Genomic DNA, 18,906 nt, shown 5'->3' with positions numbered 1-18,906 from the left:
AGGATCGAGGCATAGATGAACGGAGCAAAGTACAGAGATATCCTTGATGAAAACCTGCTCCAGAGTGCTCAGGACCTCAGACCGGGTTGAAGGTTCACCTTCCAAAAGGACAACGACTCTAAGCACACAGCAAAGACAACGCAGGAGTTGCTTCGGGACAAGTATCTGAATGTCCTTGAGTGGCCTAGCCGGAGCCCGGACTTGAACCCAATCGAACATCTCTGAAGAGACCTGAAAATAGTTGTGTGCAGCAACGCTCCCCATCAAACCTGACAGAGCTTGAGAGGATCTGCAGAGAAGAATTGAAGAAACTCCCCAAATACAGGTGTGCCACGCTTGTAGCGTCATACCCAATAAGACTTGAGGCTGTAATCGCTGCCAAAGGTGCTTCAACAAAGTACTGAGTAAATAGTCTGAATACTTATGTATGTGATATTTCCGTTTGTATTTTTTCATTTGATTATTAACCAAAAATTCTAAAAACCTGTTTTTGCTTTGTCATTATGGGGTATTGTGTGTAGATTGATGAGGGAAACAAAATGAACAATGGGAAAGTAATTCTGCTTTGAAAGTTGATCAACTTGTAACCCTACTTTTGAGAAAATGGCCCTTGAATGTTTTGGTACACGTACTGGAGAGCTCTTCTTTGTCTAAACCCATTCAGCATCGTTCACACCCTCTTAAGCCTTAGCCCCACCCATCTCTTTAAGGATTCACATGCATGACATGAGCAGCCTGGTGGTCAAAAATAGCATAACTAGTGTATTTTAACACCAATAAACCCATCCGTTTAAAAATGTTTTTAGTATACAGTACCAGTCAAAAGTTTGGACACCTGCTCATTCAAGGGTTTTTCTTTATTTTTACTATTTTCTACATTGTAGAATACTAGTGAAGACATCAAAACTATGAAATAACACATATGGAATCATGTACTTACCAAAAAAGTATTCATAAATCCAAATATATATTTTATATTTGAGATTCTTCAAAGTAGCCACCCTTGCCTTGATGACAGCTTTGCACACTCTTGGCATTCTCTCAACCAGCTTTAAGAGGTAGTCACCTGGAATGCATTTCAATTAACAGGTGTGCCTTCTTAAAAGTTAATTTGTGGAATTTCTTTCCTTCTCAATGCGTTTGAGCCAATCAGTTGTGTTTTCACAAGGTGGGGGGGGGGGGGCACTAATAAGAAGAAGAGACTTGCTTGGGCCAAGAAAGACGAGCAATGAACTTTAGACCGGTGGAAATGTGTCCTTTGGTCTGGAGTCCAAATTTGAGATTTTTGGTTCTATGCTTATGCTTCCTGGCTGATATTTTGGTCACTTGCTGGCGGTGCTTTCACTCTAGTGGTAGCATGAGACGGAGTCTACAACCCACACAAGTGGCTCAGGTAGGGCAGCTCATCCAGGATGGCACATCAATGCGAGCTGTGGCAAGAAGGTTTGCTGTGTCTGTCAGCGTAGTGTCCAGAGCATGGAGGCGCTACCAGGAGACAGGCCAGTACATCAGGAGACATGGAGGAGGCCGTAGGAGGGCAACAACCCAGCAGCAGGACTGCTACCTCCGCCTTTGTGCAAGGAGGAGCAGGAGGAGCACTGCCAGAGCCCTGCAAAATGACCTCCAGCAGGCCACAAATGTGCATGTGTCTGCTCAAACGGTCAGAAACAGACTCCATGAGGGTGGTATGAGGGCCCAACGTCCACAGGTGGGGGTTGTGCTTACAGCCCAACACTGTGCAGGACGTTTGGCATTTGCCAGAGAACACCAAGATTGGCAAATTCGCCACTGGCGCCCTGTGCTCTTCACAGATGAAAGCAGGTTCACACTGAGCACATGTGACAGACGTGACAGAGTCTGGAGACGCAGTGGAGAATGTTCTGCTGCCTGCAACATCCTCCAGCATGACCGGTTTGGCGGTGGGTCAGTCATGGTGTGGGGTGGCATTTCTTTGGGGGGCCGCACAGCCCTCCATGTGCTCGCCAGAGGTAGCCTGACTGCCATTAGGTACCGAGATGATATCCTCAGACCCCTTGTGAGACCATATGCTGGTGCGGTTGGCCCTGGGTTCCTCCTAATGCAAGACAATGCTAGACCTCATGTGGCTGGAGTGTGTCAGCAGCTCCTGCAAGAGGAAGGCATTGATGCTATGGACTGGCACGCCCGTTCCCCAGACCTGAATCCAATTGAGCACATCTGGGACATCATGTTTCGCTCCATCCACCAACGCCACGTTGCACCACAGACTGTCCAGGAGTTGGCGGATGCTTTAGTCCAGGTCTGGGAGGAGATCCCTCAAGAGACCATCCGTCACCTCATCAGGAGCATGCCCAGGCGTTGTAGGGAGGTCATACAGGCACGTGGAGGCCACACACACTACTGAACCTCATTTTGACTTGTTTTAAGGACATTACATCAAAGTTGGATCAGCCTGTAGTGTGGTTTTCCACTTTAATTTTGAGGGTGACTCCAAATCCAGACCTCCATGGCTTGATAAATTTGATTTCCATTGATAATTTTTGTGTGATTTTGTTGTCAGCACATTCAACTATGTAAAGAAAAAAGTATTTAATAAGATTATTTCATTCATTCAGATCTAGGATGTGTTATTTTAGTGTTCCCTTTATTTTTTTGAGCAGTGTATTTAAATCTCACCCAATGTCTCTAGCCTTTCTAGTGAGGGTGATCAGGCCTCACCAGAAAGTTAGAACAGAGGTCATTCAACCTCATTAAGTGAGTGTTTCTTTCCCCTTTCTTTCCCTGTACCTCAGATCATTATTTAAAGATATTTCAAACATTTTGTGTACCAGGTTTACATTGGGTTTGTTAGTACTTCTTCTCAAGAGAATTTACATGTGTGCAACCAAGCTTGCACAATAGATACTTCATAAAATTTCATCAGGAAGCCTTTCAAAGGGAGAGATACAGAATAATTGGTAAACATGTAAAAACAAAACTTGGTAGCGGACATTCCATCAGTCCTGGAAGAAAGAAAATAAATGTCTTAATCAGTCCTAAAAATTATTAATTTTAATCGAGTTTACTGCATCTTGGGCAGGAAGTCTTGATAAAACCATGCGTATACAGAATTACACTTCAGACAGATCAGATGATTCAGTGTCCCGTCAAGTGGAATAGGCACCTTCTAAAGTAAACAATCCCAGAGCCCCTCTCTTGTAATCTTATAATTTTGACCTATTGCATTGACATATGTTCCTGTGACATTAACTAGTCAAAATATGAAACCTGTTGTTTAACTAATCTGCTAGGACCTTCATAAAGTTGGTGCTGGCTTATCAGCTCAATATTCGGTACTAAAAACATTTACTTGGATCTTCTTCAATTCTGGACACAGTTCCACGTAATGGAAACAGATTATGGTTTTAGATGACATTACCTTCTTACTTAAATCACTTGTGCTACCCAAAATATAGAATTGAGTAATAATAATTGGAAATTGTCTCTTATTCAATTATTCATACCTCTGTACCAAATGTCCTACTATGTCCCTTACAGCCTGTTTGAGTTCAGTGAGTACTGGCGTCTATCTATTTGTTCACAGGAAACGTATCTCTAACCCAAACACTCCTATTGTAAGGTTTAAAAACAAACAAAACATGATAACTTTCTCCATATTGGAAGGTATTGTTTTCATTTTAGTCTACCCTAACAATGTTACTCTTAATATTTATTTCCAATTTCTGTTGGATATTCACTTTCTGCTTCACACTTATTAAATGTCTATTATTTAAAGATGAACATGTAATGCGCCACATTTCTAAAATACATTGGCCAATTCAGAAGTGGAGAGATAAAGTTTGGAGGGAGCTTCCTTTTTTTAAGGTAGCTCTCGAGACTAGAGTCTCTTTCTGTGATCAACTTTCACTATAACTTGGCTGGCACTGTCTACCAGTCCCCTATAGATTGTGTGCTCTGTCCATACTAAGTCTCTGCCTAGCAAGTTAAACTCTAGTAATCCATTATACATTCATACATTGTTATGTAGTGTATTAAGAATTATGACTTTGCTAATGTTTTCAAGTGGAACCTGAGAGGATGTTTATTCAGTTTCAGAGGGAGCCGTTTTAGGGTGACACCCCATAGAAGAGAGGGAGTGTGTGTTGTAGACAGGGGATTGGACAGTAGAGGGAGCCACCCATATTTTGGAGAATATTATAAGTACTGGGTTTGAACAAAGAACATTAGAGCGGACATTGTAATTTGGAAAACACTGCTCTCCGGGTGATCATGACATCTGTAAACTTATGCTGAAATCTTGTGATATGAATAAAACTTATGATCAAAGTTCAGTATAAGCAGACTCCTTTGTTTAACAGCATAATTAGCAACATTGACTCGACACTACAGTTACTTTATAAAATCTAGTAACCCATTATACTGTTAATTTCTCTTAATACTTTTACACCACTTACGTACGTCTACGTGTGGGTGTGCAACTTGTATATTATTATTATTATTATTTTCCATTGTTACTTTATAAAATCTCTAGTAACCCATTATACTCTTCTTCGCAAACTCCTCCTTTATTCTAGTGTTCTATTCATACAGGGGTTTAAATATTTACTCTAGTGTTCTATTTAACAGCATATTTGGTAATGGTACTCTCTCCTTTCATCTCTTCACATACACAGATTCCCTATATAACGTTATATCAACTCAGGTATTCACATCCACACCACCAGCAACGATCACAGCGCAGCCAGCCCGATAGGTACACATATCATGGTCTCAAGGAAATCTCAGTGTCCGGGGGAATCAATGAACTCCAGCCTTCATTGTTACAGCCCTTACCCATCACAGCTGTTACCCTCTCACATTTTTCAATGGCTTCTCCTGTCAGTGTGCACTACCTGTAGATCGACGGACGGTGGTGGACAGAACCCCTAAATAACATTATAGATAGAAAAACTCAGCTCACACAGAACTGGTTGGGGTATCCATTCAGACACGCACTCATTAATCTCCCATATTATCTCTTTCACACCGGAGCTTGTCCCCTAACAGCTCTCATTCACTCAGTACTTAATAGTAATAATATATTTTTTATCCAAATTTCAATCAGCTTAATATCCAAATTTCAATCACTAATATCTCTTATTATCCACATTTCAATCAGCTTAACACGTCCTTTCCACACTCACACAACTCTCACATCCACATTCACTTAGTATTATTCCCAAACAACTTCAACGATTTTCTTGTCGTTACTTCCTATGCACCATATGTATCTTCAATGGTTCTCTTGCCGCTACTTCCTATACATATAAAATAACACCCTGTACTCAATAACACCTTGTGCTATTTGTAGTGGGTGCAGACCACATAGACACTTCTTCAATAAATGCCTACAGACAGCTGTCAATGGGGTTTTCCATGGTACCGTTACTCGCCCTCACTCTAGTCTTCTCACCATAAGACTACACAGGGACACTCGAAGTCAATCTTTATTAACAGCAAGCTGGAGAGGTCACAGTCAAACTTAAATGCGTAAAGCATCGGTCTGAAGTGAGCTCCGCCGGGGCAGTCCCGTTAGTTCCCTTATATACTGCTTACACAGACAAGTTATATTTGGATGATTTAGCTTATTCATTATTCATAATTAATTCATCATTAACGTTTGGGTCATGCATGTGACCAACCAATACCTCACGAGGCTTCCTCTCTCCAAGCTGAGACCTTGAAACTGAGATATCCTTTTCGTTCTCAGAACAAGATTCTGGGCATACTGCCAAATTGCAGATACTGATAGTGAGGATTCCTCCCAGGCACGTTCAATCAGTCATTTTCCATCACAACTCTCTTACCTGTATACATGGATGAACACTTCTCCCTCTCTGTCACAATGCCATGGTTTCCCTTAGTTTGAAGATGTAATCCGGAGACAGGTGTTTGTGGTCCTCTGTAGCTCAGCTGGTAGAGCACGGCGCTTGAAACGCCAAGGTAGTGGGTTCGATCCCCGGGACCACCCATACACAAAAATGTATGCACGCATGACTGTAAGTCGCTTTGGATAAAAGTGTCTGCTTAATGGCATATTAATATTATATTATTATATTTTATACAACAGCCTTCTGTGTGTTCTCTTTTCGACTCCCTCCGCATATTTTCAATCAAACACCAGAATTTTCTCCATCTCCTTAGCTATCATAATCTGCTTCCACCGTGCCGTTAATGTATTTAAAGCCTATTTTGGCAAGTTAATAAAGTGTTTGCTGGCTTAGCTTGCCATGTTAATGACGACTTAACTAGCACCGTCAGTCAGTGCACTGTAATGTCACGCTAGCTATTGCTTGTAGGTGATTTATTGGTAATTCAAGACTTCTTTATTAAAATATGAAGTGAATGTTTATTTTCTTACTACCTTAAAAGGTTTATATAAAAAGGGTTGTACTTGTGCTCTGCATTTATGGATTGATGTCACTTCACATTGAGTGCATGTATCATTACTGTTGCTCCTATCTAAAAGACATATTGTGTCCTACCTAACCAGTGAACGTGTGGCTGTGACCGTCCTGTCAATGCCTGTCATCACTGTTTGATATCTTTTACTGCAGGTATGCTTTTCTGTATTTTTGTTATTTTCTAAACACAACTCATTTATACTATACGATCACTTTGTGCATTGAGTCTGAGAGCAGTAAATGTGTGGCTGTGACCGTCGTGTCAATGCCTGTCATCACTGTTTGAAATATTTTACTGCAGATAAAAACCAAGTCAACCTGAAGTGTGGGTGTCCGTTTGCCTTTCTTCTGGGTGGCTATATGAAGTTGGTTACACGTTCAAATACATTTTTACCTGGCCAAATGATTAGATGGCCTGCAAGATATCTATTGTTTCTGCAGTGAGGACTCACCCTCTTTGGATAATTATTTTGTAATTTGTCTGCAGAAATACTTGGTTGCAGTATGCAAATCAGGGAGCCAAATGAACGGCTCTTTCACTTACGACCCATCACTATCTCCCTCTGCTCTCATTTCCCAGACAGACATGCACAGCTCTGTTTCACTCACTCACACACAGTAAATTTTGAAGTGTTAAAGTAACACTTAAAGAGTTAAATTTAACACTATTTCTGAGTGTATATGGTCCCACCCTGAAATAGTGTTAATTTGACTCTTTTCATAGTGTTAACATTTTAGAGTTAAATTAACTCTAAATAGAGTAAAAATGTAACACTCGCTTACACTGAATAGTGTTATTTTAATTTTACACTAAAGGTTAAATAACACTGGAGAGTGTAAATATTACCCTTGGAAGAGTTAATCATTTACTCTTCTAAAATAACAAATCAACTCTGATTGAGTTTGATTCCAGTCCAGTTTAACACTGCATGGAGTTGACACTCAAGGTTAAAATAACTCTGATAAGTGTTGATGTTACACACTATTGTGTTGATAATTGACTATCTTGCAGTGAAAAACAAGCTCAAATAGAGTCAAATTCTAACACCGTATAGTGTCACGGAAATAAATCTCAGCAGTATTCATTTTACACTTTTTTAGTGTCAAATTACACCAAATACTCCATTAAGTGAGTAAAAATCACAACTTACCACAAAATAATGCATTTCAAATTTTTATTAACAGCTCAACTATGTCAGGCTAAAATATATTAAGAATACAAATCCCTTTTTAAAACATTGACCTTAGGTTTCCATAAAATGGCAATAGGGAACAACATACAAGGAGGAATCTGTCGTTCCATACTTCATTTGAACATCAAAAGGTTTAAAGTAACACAGTTCAGTAATGTTGATCACCTTTTGAACCCTGTCTGGATGCATCCTGACCTTAAAGGCATAGTAATGGTAATCAAAACACACTGTTTCCATCAGTTTTCCACAGAGCAATACACAGTCATCTTTCACAGCAATAATTTTGATTTTACAAAATACAGGCATCTCAAATGCTACCTCAGTACAGATAATGAAGTCACGGCGGTACTCTGTACCATGATGTTTGATCCACTTGGCAGAAAACACACTGGTAGACAATACAGACCCAAATTTTAAAGCAATCTCGGGACCTTCTTTGAGCTCACTAAGTGTTACCATCTTCCCCGAACCTAAAGTTAATCTTTCCTTGCTAAAGGACTCTCGATACATTGCCATACAACTTTGGTGCTTTTTGGCTAATGTTTTTGTTACATTTTTAAAGCTTTTTAATTGCTTCTTAAAAAAATTATGTTTAGCTTCATAACGCATGCACCACATGTGCAGAACTGGGCCGATGTTTTTTATATTACGAGGGTAATGAATCATGAAGTGATGCTTTGGTAAGAGATTGATTGCAGGAAACAACTGCTTGAAGAGCTGATGATGATCAATGATTAAATGTTTGAGGTAAATGGTCATGCCTTCTGTAAGGACTGGGGAAAATACAATGTTAACAATGTGTAGAAGCAAAAGTAGAAGATGCCAGTGCTGGTCATCTGACTGTATTAAATCACCAAATAGCAAAGGCATATTACGTAATAAGCACCAAGACTGTATAGCATTCAACCCCAAATCATTACTTCCATCAAACAACTTTACTCTAGGTGGACGGTTTCGCTGCTGATTGTATCCATAGTCAAAAGCATGTATTCTACCAGCCAGTTGTTCAGCATTTAGGAAGTTTTCCTTAATGTACTGCAGGACAAGTTTGACTTCAAACTGAGCAACTCCTTCTAAAATATCGTGCATTATATCTACAGAAAAATTGTTGGCTGTATTAAAATACTGTAGTGAATTCAGCAGACAAATGCGTTTGACACCATAGATATGAGGTAGTGTAGGATCTGTTTGTAAAGTTTGACAGTGCAGTTTGTGCATCTCGATAGTTCGTAGTACAACTTTTGGATCATCTTCACAGAACACAGTTTGAAAACAATCTTTCTCAAGGAGACAGAAACGACAACAATACCTTGCCCCAAATGACTCCACAAAGCCAAATAAACCATGCAACCCAAGATTATCACCAGTGACCTGAACTATGGTACCGTGAATCACATCTTTCAATCTGGGAACTTTAAGTCCCTCTGTCTCGAGTACTTTAAGATCACTGACAAGTGGCTCAAGTATCAAATTAAAACCATAACGCTTGATGTCCTGCGCATGGAAAAGAGCACCCAAATGAATATTTATCAATGATGAATTAAAGATTGGGGGAAAATTCCTTAATGTAAAGTATATAGCACCTAATTTGTGTATACCCTTTTTAGACCCCAAGGGGTTTGCTGTTTCAAAGTCGTCATAAAATAGCTGGATCTGTATGGCATCTTTTTCTATAGAGAATAAGGGACTTTTTTTAAAATAGGCGGCATCTCTCAAGTCTGCATACACACCTTCCTTGGGCATGTGCCTGGGCTTGAACATGTCTGCAAGTTCTGGGTTTTGAAAAATGGCCTTTAGTGTTTCTAAAATAGGAATATATGCAAACTTGTCAGTTACAACGACCTGATCGTATGTCCCAGTTGTTTTGTTTCTTCTGCTGTCAAATCTTGTGCCAAGCACCTTTTCAACAGGTTCTACGATTCCCCATTTCTCTTTGAAGTGTTTATTTCGTTTAGCTTCTGAATTTAAGGGTGTGAAAGGGTTTTCCAACTTTTGCAAAGATTGTTCTATTCTGTTCTTATTTTCAGTTTCCTGTGGAGATAAGCACTGCAAAGCTGCATCTGTAGCTTGACTTTGAATCTCAAAAAACACTTCTTCCATGGAGGAAACAAAACTATTTACAGTAGATTGACTTAATCCAGCTGCTTTTAGTTGTGCAACAGCAGAGGCACACATATCTAGAGTGCTCCTGTTGGACTTTTTCAACAGAGTAGATGTGGCTACCTCGTGTTCATTAACTGTCCGTGACGTTGTAGCTGTCTCCTCTACATTAGTGGTCACTGCCTCTCCAATGCTGCTTAAATAAACATCAGGGTCAACCTGTTGGTCAATATACTCAGTGTGTTTTGTGTTTAAATGTTTCCTAAAACCAGAAAACGTACCAAACGCACAGCCACATCCAGTCTGAGCACATTTAAGCCGGAGATTTTTTCCAGGCAAGTAACCGTGAACTAATCGTAAATGCCTAACAAGCATATTTGAACTCGATAACTCAGCCTGACAAACAAAACACTTCATGTTCGAGGAGAAACTTCAAGCACTAATGAAGTAACCTCGCCCTGATTTCAGCAACACGAGGGCTCTCTTTGACCTTGCCAGCATCGATGCTGTACACTGTAGTTTGGATGAAAGTGTACATGTTGTGGAGCATGGTGTTGTAGGATGTGCCAAACACAAAATGTGCCTTAAATAGTTCGTCAAAAGCAACAAGAGAAGAGGTTGACCTGCAAGGTATGGCATTCTTGTCGATAATGATGAAGAACTGGTGGATTGCATTCTTCTTAACTCCAACAGCTAGGAGATAGGGCTGAGCGCTAGTAGTGATGGCATCGAGATGCTCTTGAATGTTTGTTCCGGTCTGCGAAGACAAATGAGGGAAAACTGTAGTTAATGGCCAAGTAGTTGTAGAATATGCAGAAAGAGCCAATACACTACTCTTATTGAATATGAATATTGAATGAATACTTGTAGCCTAATATTAGGTGTTCATACCACAAATTAGAAAAAATACAAACCTTCTTGAATACCACAAGATGTTTCTCTGCTTGGGATGCGGAAACCTTTCCTGGTCTCTTCCGACCCTGAGCGGAGGGTGGAATCAGGTGTATAAGCAGTAAAACCGATGACAGATCACTGTCCCAACCTGTAACAACACAAGTTCAATGTTAACACACTTCAGTTACGTTGTTTTCTTTACAAAAGACCCCCCAGACAGACAGCAGTTCTACATCACAAGAAGTTCTCTAACTAAAACATCCACAGGGCTGAGTCAAATCTCAAAAGTTTTGTTCAATATACTGCTACAGAACGTACTCGTAAATCTTTCACAGATCCAGCTTCTTAGTATTATGTTGATATTTAAATGTTTACACATAATGTTGATATTGCAATACAACACAAAAGGTAGGCTTACAAGCATCTTACCAAAGTCAACATCCAATTCAGTGCCATCCTCAGGAGGATCAGCTGCCAGCAAGAGTTCTTCAAGCTCACTTGTGGATGGAAGCTTTCTGCATTGTTTGATGATCTTTTTCTTGAACGTGACCGGCCACCTTTCCAGAAGCTTGCTTGAGGTATCCTCTCCGAACATTAGAACAAAATCCTGTTCAACCTGGAGTGGGGTGGTGTTGGTGACAATTTCAGTTATTTGACAGCCAATCAAATTGTATTGCGTGCTAGTTTAGCTAGCTAGTATCACTACAATGTCTTACAAAACAATTCACTTGTCATAGTATTTTCAAAATAACATAATTACCAAGCTTTTGACGTCTTTAAAACGTGGAAACTCAGACAGTATGTTGCTTGACTGCTGGGGGTCGAGGATCATTTTGCGGCGATACACAAACGTCAGTTCCATTTTCTTCTTGATTGTGTCTGCATCAGCAGAATGTTTCATCAGTGAGATTGCTTTGTTGCACTCATCATCAGTCAGGGCAGTCTCTGGAACAAACTGGGATTCTCGTCTGACAGTCGGTCCTCCAGACATGTCTTCACCAGTTGATCCTTTGGCTGATTCTACACAACACGGGAAAATTTCAATCATGTCAAAAGTTTTAGTAGCCTGGCTAACTTTTAAAGGAAGTACTCCACTGTAAAATATACTTTTTGAGCTGTAAACTAAATGATATGAATGATATGTTTGATGCTAGGGAGTGTGGCAAGCTGGTTTAGCCAAGGCCAAATGGGAAGAAGGCCAAATTACAGGTGTTGGCCATCTGAGGGGCAGAGGACAGCAAAGGGGGGGGGTGGTTACATGATATATATGAATGTATATGGAGCGTGATAAAAAGGTGACCTTGAAATTGTGGCGTTAATGGCGACGCAAGGAAAAAATTTGGGTGCACCTACATTTTGTGCTGGTGCACCTAAATAAAAAAGTTAGGCGCACAAGTGCAACCAAGACAAAAAGTTAGTGTGGAGCCCTGCATCAATGCTGGTGTTAATATTGACATTATTTCTTCACAATTTATGAAATCTGCAGTTTGTGGGTTGAAAAATGTATGAAAATGCCATCTACTGGTTTAAATCACCCTAAAGTTTGCAAGGCCAGTTTGCCAGGGGTTGCCTCGACCAGTCAGTGTCGAGGCAACCCCCCCTTATGTCACAGTCCTTTGTAGGTCTCTGATGCATATTTTCTTTAAATTTGCTAAGAGGGAGGGAGCTAGCAGAATTGAAGGATGTAGTTACACATTATACTATATGTCTGAGAAATAGTGCAACAAATGCAATTATTGATCTAGCAACTGTTTTGTTCCATACATTTTCCAGTATTACCTCCGAATGATGATCGCCTGTCTTTGGCGGTGCCTCTCTGAATAGTTTTAATCCTCCAGGCCAAGTACCCAGTTCCACTCTCGCCATCATAATAATGCTCCTTGAAGGATGAAAGGATAACAAAAATGGATACTTCATTGAAAACAACATGGTCTGGTAGGATTCAAAAACTTCCAATAGCATTTAACATTACAACTATTACTGTGTGCAACTCACATAGCCATTCTTAGAGAATGGGTCACTGAGGTACGGGAATAAGGTCACTATTCCTTTGGCATACATTTCTTTCACCTGTCTGGGTGGAGATGTACTGCAAAATTGAAGAAGAAAGGATTGTGCAGTCATATTCACTTAGATTCAGATTTAGATTTACAGATTGAGAACACAAGGACTATTAACAAATTACCCATTATTTTCTGTCATGTCAGCTGCCAGCATGTTCACCATTTTGCGTCTTGTTTCATCCGTCAAGGACTTGGTTCGGTTGTATTCATTTATTATACGTTCCCCACCGGTTTTGTTGGTAAGAGCTGATTCCACCAACTTAAAACAAAATGCATAACAATTCTGCATGTTATGTCCACTGCAAATAAACTGGAAATAAACTAATATGATGTCAGAGGATGTCCCGATCCAATCTCAAAGATTGCAAGTGCTACAAAAATCCAATGAAAAAGCCAATAATGGTAAGAAACTCCCTCCAGACAGCGACAATAACTTGAATGTACTCGAAGTGTGCACTGTATTATCAATAAATAAATAAAAGTATCTGATCAGGACTCAATATCAGCAGATACTTTTTTTAATCGGATAGGGCGCTTAAAAAAACTTGATCGGGACATCCCTAATCAGGACTTCAAAAATGTTTTGAAACCATGTAATTTACAATGTATATTAATGTAATTTTAATTCTCTGAGAACAGATTCAAGAACAGAATTTAAAATGTCAGAATTGTCTTACTTGCTTGCCTTCTGTATCCAGCCTCTGGCGTTTTCTGGAGGGGCTATCTGAAATAATGACTGTATCCTCAGAGTCCAAGGTATCAAGGGATGATGGTTGGGATTGCTCAGAAGAGGCCACCATGGAGACAGATTCTAACCATGATTTTTAGAAGAAAAAGAATTATATATAGTTCCCTCATAATCTAAGACACTTATTTAATAGACACCATGAACTTCATAAAACAAAGAAATAACGTATTCATTAATTAGTCTAATTAACTGAAACAAACCTGAGTCATATTTGATGGTTAGCACCCCAGTTGAGGGATCCTTTATAATATCCTCAAAAACATCATCATCCAATTCAGTCCCTGAACTGTCAACAATTTTCACACCTTCTGTTACAGCTGGGACACCAAACTTTGCAAATGCTAGAAAAAACAGGGATAAAAGCTTGTGTAAACAAAAGTAAATCATTATTTATATAATAATTTCACTGTGTACACCTACCTTACCCTATAAAATAGGTTTTAAACAAACACTATTAAGTGATTAAAATGTTTTTTTTTGTAGCATCATAACTATACCTTAAGCAATGCATCCACAATTAAAGTGTAGTTACCAAGGGCAAAACAGAAGAAATTTAGACGTACAAAAATGGACCAGTTCCAAAAACCTGAGAACTTAACATGTCCCATCATTTTAGGAATATTCCAGTATATCAATTTTAAACAGCTAAATTCAGACAGTTATTACTAACATTGTCAAATTCTTACCTGCAATCAAAAAGTCTTTCAGATTTGGCTCAGTTATTCTGACAAATTTTTGGACATCTCCAAGTTTAGCTTTAAGCAGCATGCTCCCTGCAAATAGTATCAGTACAATTTCTCACAGTTAAAAAGTTGATGGTCTTATTTTAGCAGTATTTCCTCAAATATAAGAAAAAATATTGTTTCAAGCCACCAAAGTGCTGAGAAATGATCAGCACTTTTGCAGAAATGGCCAGTTAAATTGAAGTTACTGTCAAACACATTAAAAAGGATAACGTCTGATTTTCATCCTTGTAACATTAATGTTACCGCCTTGCCCGCACAATTACTGCAATTGTTGGGTCTTGGTATATTATAGAGTGTGGTCTAGACCTACTCTGTCTGTAAAGTGTCTTGAGATAACTCTTGTTATGATTTGACAATATAAATAACATTGAATTGAATAATGTTAGCTAAACGTTACACCATAAGTGTGTGCTAAGATAGTGCTTAAGTATTTTAACAGTACTGCTGCTGCTTTGAAACCCGAAAGTCATTTTGTATAATATCCAGGAAAAAAATAAAGGCACACCGCTTAAGCAGTGTCCAAGGTTAATGTCTACCCGCCGTTAACATAATAAATCCATGCCACCCGCACATAGTTAGCCAGTCAAGCTAACGTAGCTAACTGTAGCTAGTTTAGCCAACTCCCCTTAGTCTTTGCTATGTTCCTGTAATATCTGAACGTTAACAAGAAGTACACAATCCCCCCTCCACGTTGTATTAACATAACTTACAATAAATCGGGCTGACATTGTCTAGTTTGAACGTTATGTTCGTCAGTTAATGTTAATTAACGTTAGCTTAATACTGCTGGCACATGGACTGGACAGAAGTCAGTCACAACATGTTAACGTTAGCCTTTTTAAAATTCGACATTTTAAGACCTAAAACCAACTAGAGTGCACTGTTAGCAACGATATAAAGTAATTCTTAAATGCTGCTTCTGTTAAAATGACAAATAATGTGTGTATAGTCGCTTAGGAGAAACTTACCGCAGTCATTCCACATGAAGAAAATGGCGCCGTGAAAATGTGTGGTCCGTTTGAGACGAGTCGTAGGTGGGCGGAGCTTTCCAGAGTACGTCTGACACTGCGTCTTTTAACAACGTACTTTTTCACCAACACTGGGCGGTATCTTACTCCAACTGTTGTAGTAATAACTCTGTAAGAGTCAATGTACTTTGACACTGCATATTTAACACTATGGAATTTACTGTGCAGTCACTTATCTCAGGGCACAAGTCTTCCCTTTTCCAAACATCGTGTATGAATCAGAATCCGTAGCTAGTCATTGTTGTTCTAGTTAATATCCTGTTAACCTTGCTGAGGCCATATGGTTGTTTTTGTGTGTCTACTTGCTACTTTTTCTGTCCGTATAATTATTCCATTGCTGATGACGTCGGTCGTAATCCGAGCACATCCTCGCTTGCTATTATTATTTATTCTCGGCCAGGCATGTTTACCAAGTGATAGATCATTAGAAAATAAAATGACAAATGATAGTTTATTTTGATTCTACAAATGTTGTCGGGAGATACATTTTTTGCTCCTCTCGAAAGTAAAACAACAAATGGGGCAAGCGAATTAGCCTAATTTAATCTAAATCTGTGCCTGGAATAAATGCAGGCAGTAGTAGCCAGGCATGCATTAGGCTATTTATTAGCATATTTAATTGATAAATGAATAGGACTAAGTAAGTAAATCATGTGCATTTTCATCTGTCAGGGTTGTTTACCTTTGAACAATGTGTGTGAATGAGTGAAGGGACATAATGATGTGCTCTGAGATGCCCTCTGAGTGACCAACTTTAATGTCTGTGCACAGCACTTCTAAAAAAAGCACTTCAATCCGAGTGTGCACAGCTCCCCAGCCAGACAGTGTTGTTGCGTGACATGGTATATACACTGAGTATACAAAACATTAGGAATACCTGCTCTTTCCATGACATAGACTGACCAGGTGAATCCAGGTTAAAGCAATGATCCCTGTTAAATTCATTTAAATCAGTGTAGATGAACGGGAGGAGACAGGTTAAAGAAGGATGTTTAAACCTCGAGACAATTGAGTCATGGATTGTGTATGTGTGCCATTTAAGTGCCTTTGAACGGGGTATGGTAGTATGTGCCAGGAGCGCTGGTTTGAGTGTGTCAAGAACTGCAACTGCTGCTGGGTTTTCCACAATCAACAGTTTCCCGTATGTATCAAGAATGGTCCACCACCCAAAGGACATCCAGCCAACTTGACACAACTGTGGGAAGCATTGGAGTCAACATGGGCCAGCATCCTTGTGGAACTCTTTCGACACCTTGTAGTCAATCCCCCGACTAATTGAGGCTGTTCTTAGGTCAAAAGGGGGTGCAACTCAATATTAGGAAGGTGTTCCTAATGTTTTGTATACTCAGTGTATATAGTCTAAAAGTAGCCTATCTGGTTTTAAATGTATTTAAGTAAAGTGGTGGGAAAAGTACAAAATGTTCATACTTGAGTAAAAGTAAATGCTCTACATTTAATTCTTTATATATTAAGCAAACCAGATGGCACAATTTTTTTTTTTATGGACAGCAAGGGAAACACTCCAATACTAAGACATAATTTACAAACATAGTATTTGTGTTTAGTGAGTCCGCCTAATCAGAGGCAGTAGGGATGACAACGCATTATATTAATAGGTGCGTGAATTGGATCATATTGCTGTCCTGCCTGAGCATTCAAAATGCAATGAGTACTTTTGTCAGGGAAAATGTATGGGAGTAAAAAGTATATATTTTCTTTAGGAATGTAATGGAGTATAATAAAAAGTTGTCAAATCGAAATAGTAAGGTACATATACAAAAATAACTACTTAAGTAGTACTTAATTTTTACTTAGTTACATTACCCACTGGTGATTAGCTACCAGCTATGAAACAAAATGACAGAAACAGTTTGAAAACAGCTACTGCAGCATTTATTTTGCTATAAATGTGCTCATACATGGCTTCTAACTCAATTTTTATTTGCAAATGCGAGTTAAATGCTTGCTTGCACTGTGGCGCCCTGAACACACATCAATGTGGCTGCTGAAATAGACATCTTACGCACCAATGCCAAAATCCAGCGGCGTCAGTTCAGCTAAACCTAGGGTATGGCAAATTCCAAGGAATATGTTGGAAGTTGAAGCTCATTTACTGCATTTCTACACAATTTAAAAACTCTAAAATGCTATTTGGAGAACAGCAAAAACAAACCAATAGGACCCCATTAATTATCACCTCAATATTAGGTTAAAAGGTCTGTGGAATGTCATATACAATGTCAACCACTACACAACCTCATCATCAGTTGACTCATTTACTTGTAGAACGGCACAGGGCAACATGAAATACAGTGGGGGAAAAAAGTATTTAGTCAGCCACCAATTGTGCAAGTTCTCCCACTTAAAAAGATGAGAGAGGCCTGTAATTTTCATCATAGGTACACGTCAACTATGACAGACAAATTGAGAAAAAAAAATCCAGAAAATCACATTGTAGGATTTTTAATGAATTTATTTGCAAATTATGGTGGAAAATAAGTATTTGGTCACCTACAAACAAGCAAGATTTCTGGCTCTCACAGACCTGTAACTTCTTATTTAAGAGGCTCCTCTGTCCTCCACTTGTTACCTGTATTAATGGCACCTGTTTGAACTTGTTATCAGTATAAAAGACACCTGTCCACAACCTCAAACAGTCACACTCCAAACTCCACTATGGCCAAGACCAAAGAGCTGTCAAAGGACACCAGAAACAAAATTGTAGACCTGCACCAGGCTGGGAAGACTGAATCTGCAATAGGTAAGCAGCTTGGTTTAAAGAAATCAACTGTGGGAGCAATTATTAGGAAATGGAAGACATACAAGACCACTGATAATCTCCCTCGATCTGGGGCTCCACGCAAGATCTCACCCCGTGGGGTCAAAATGATCACAAGAACGGTGAGCAAAAATCCCAGAACCACACGGGGGGACCTAGTGAATGACCTGCAGAGAGCTGGGACCAAAGTAACAAAGCCTACCATCAGTAACACACTACGCCGCCAGGGACTCAAATCCTGCAGTGCAGACGTGTCCCCCTGCTTAAGCCAGTACATGTCCAGGCCCGTCTGAAGTTTGCTAGAGTGCATTTGGATGATCCAGAAGAGGATTGGGAGAATGTCATATGGTCAGATGAAACCAAAATAGATATTTTTGGTAAAAACTCAACTCGTCGTGTTTGGAGGACAAAGAATGCTGAGTTACATCCAAAGAACACCATACCTACTGTGAAGCATGGGGGTGGAAACATCATGCTTTGGGGCTGTTTTTCTGCAAAGGGACCAGGACGACTGATCCGTGTAAAGGAAAGAATGAATGGGGCCATGTATCGTGAGATTTTGAGTGAAAACCTCCTTCCATCAGGAAGGGCATTGAAGAAACGTGGCTGGGTCTTTCAGCATGACAATGATCCCAAACACACCGCCCGGGCAACGAAGGAGTGCCTTCGTAAGAAGCATTTCAAGGTCCTGGAGTGGCCTAGCCAGTCTCCAGATCTCAACCCCATAGAAAATCTTTGGAGGGAGTTGAAAGTCTGTGTTGCCCAGCGACAGCCCCAAAACATCACTGCTCTAGAGGAGATCTGCATGGAGGAATGGGCCAAAATACCAGCAACAGTGTGTGAAAACCTTGTGAAGACTTACAGAAAACGTTTGACCTGTGTCATTGCCAACAAAGGGTGTATAACAAAGTATTGAGAAACTTTTGTTATTGA

The 18,906-nt window shown here is 39.6% G+C and overlaps 2 long non-coding RNA genes across 2 annotated transcripts; both read right to left on the bottom strand.

Moving 5' to 3' along the window:
- Positions 1-11,544: 11,544 nt before the first annotated feature.
- LOC311144698 lies at positions 11,545-12,784 on the bottom strand. The gene is made up of 3 exons (XR_014614523.1): positions 12,605-12,784; positions 12,389-12,488; positions 11,545-11,629 (listed from the first exon to the last, which is right to left on the bottom strand). It is a non-coding gene; the product is annotated as an uncharacterized lncRNA (long non-coding RNA).
- Positions 12,785-12,806: 22 nt separating this feature from the next.
- Positions 12,807-14,720, bottom strand: LOC311144697. The gene is made up of 4 exons (XR_014614522.1): positions 14,107-14,720; positions 13,621-13,761; positions 13,350-13,483; positions 12,807-12,931 (listed from the first exon to the last, which is right to left on the bottom strand). It is a non-coding gene; the product is annotated as an uncharacterized lncRNA (long non-coding RNA).
- Positions 14,721-18,906: the final 4,186 nt, after the last annotated feature.

The sequence above is a fragment of the Coregonus lavaretus genome (genome assembly GCF_964263955.1).
Source record: "Coregonus lavaretus genome assembly, chromosome: 17".
NCBI lineage: Eukaryota > Metazoa > Chordata > Actinopteri > Salmoniformes > Salmonidae > Coregonus > Coregonus lavaretus.
This window is presented reverse-complemented; position numbering and strand designations above follow the sequence as displayed.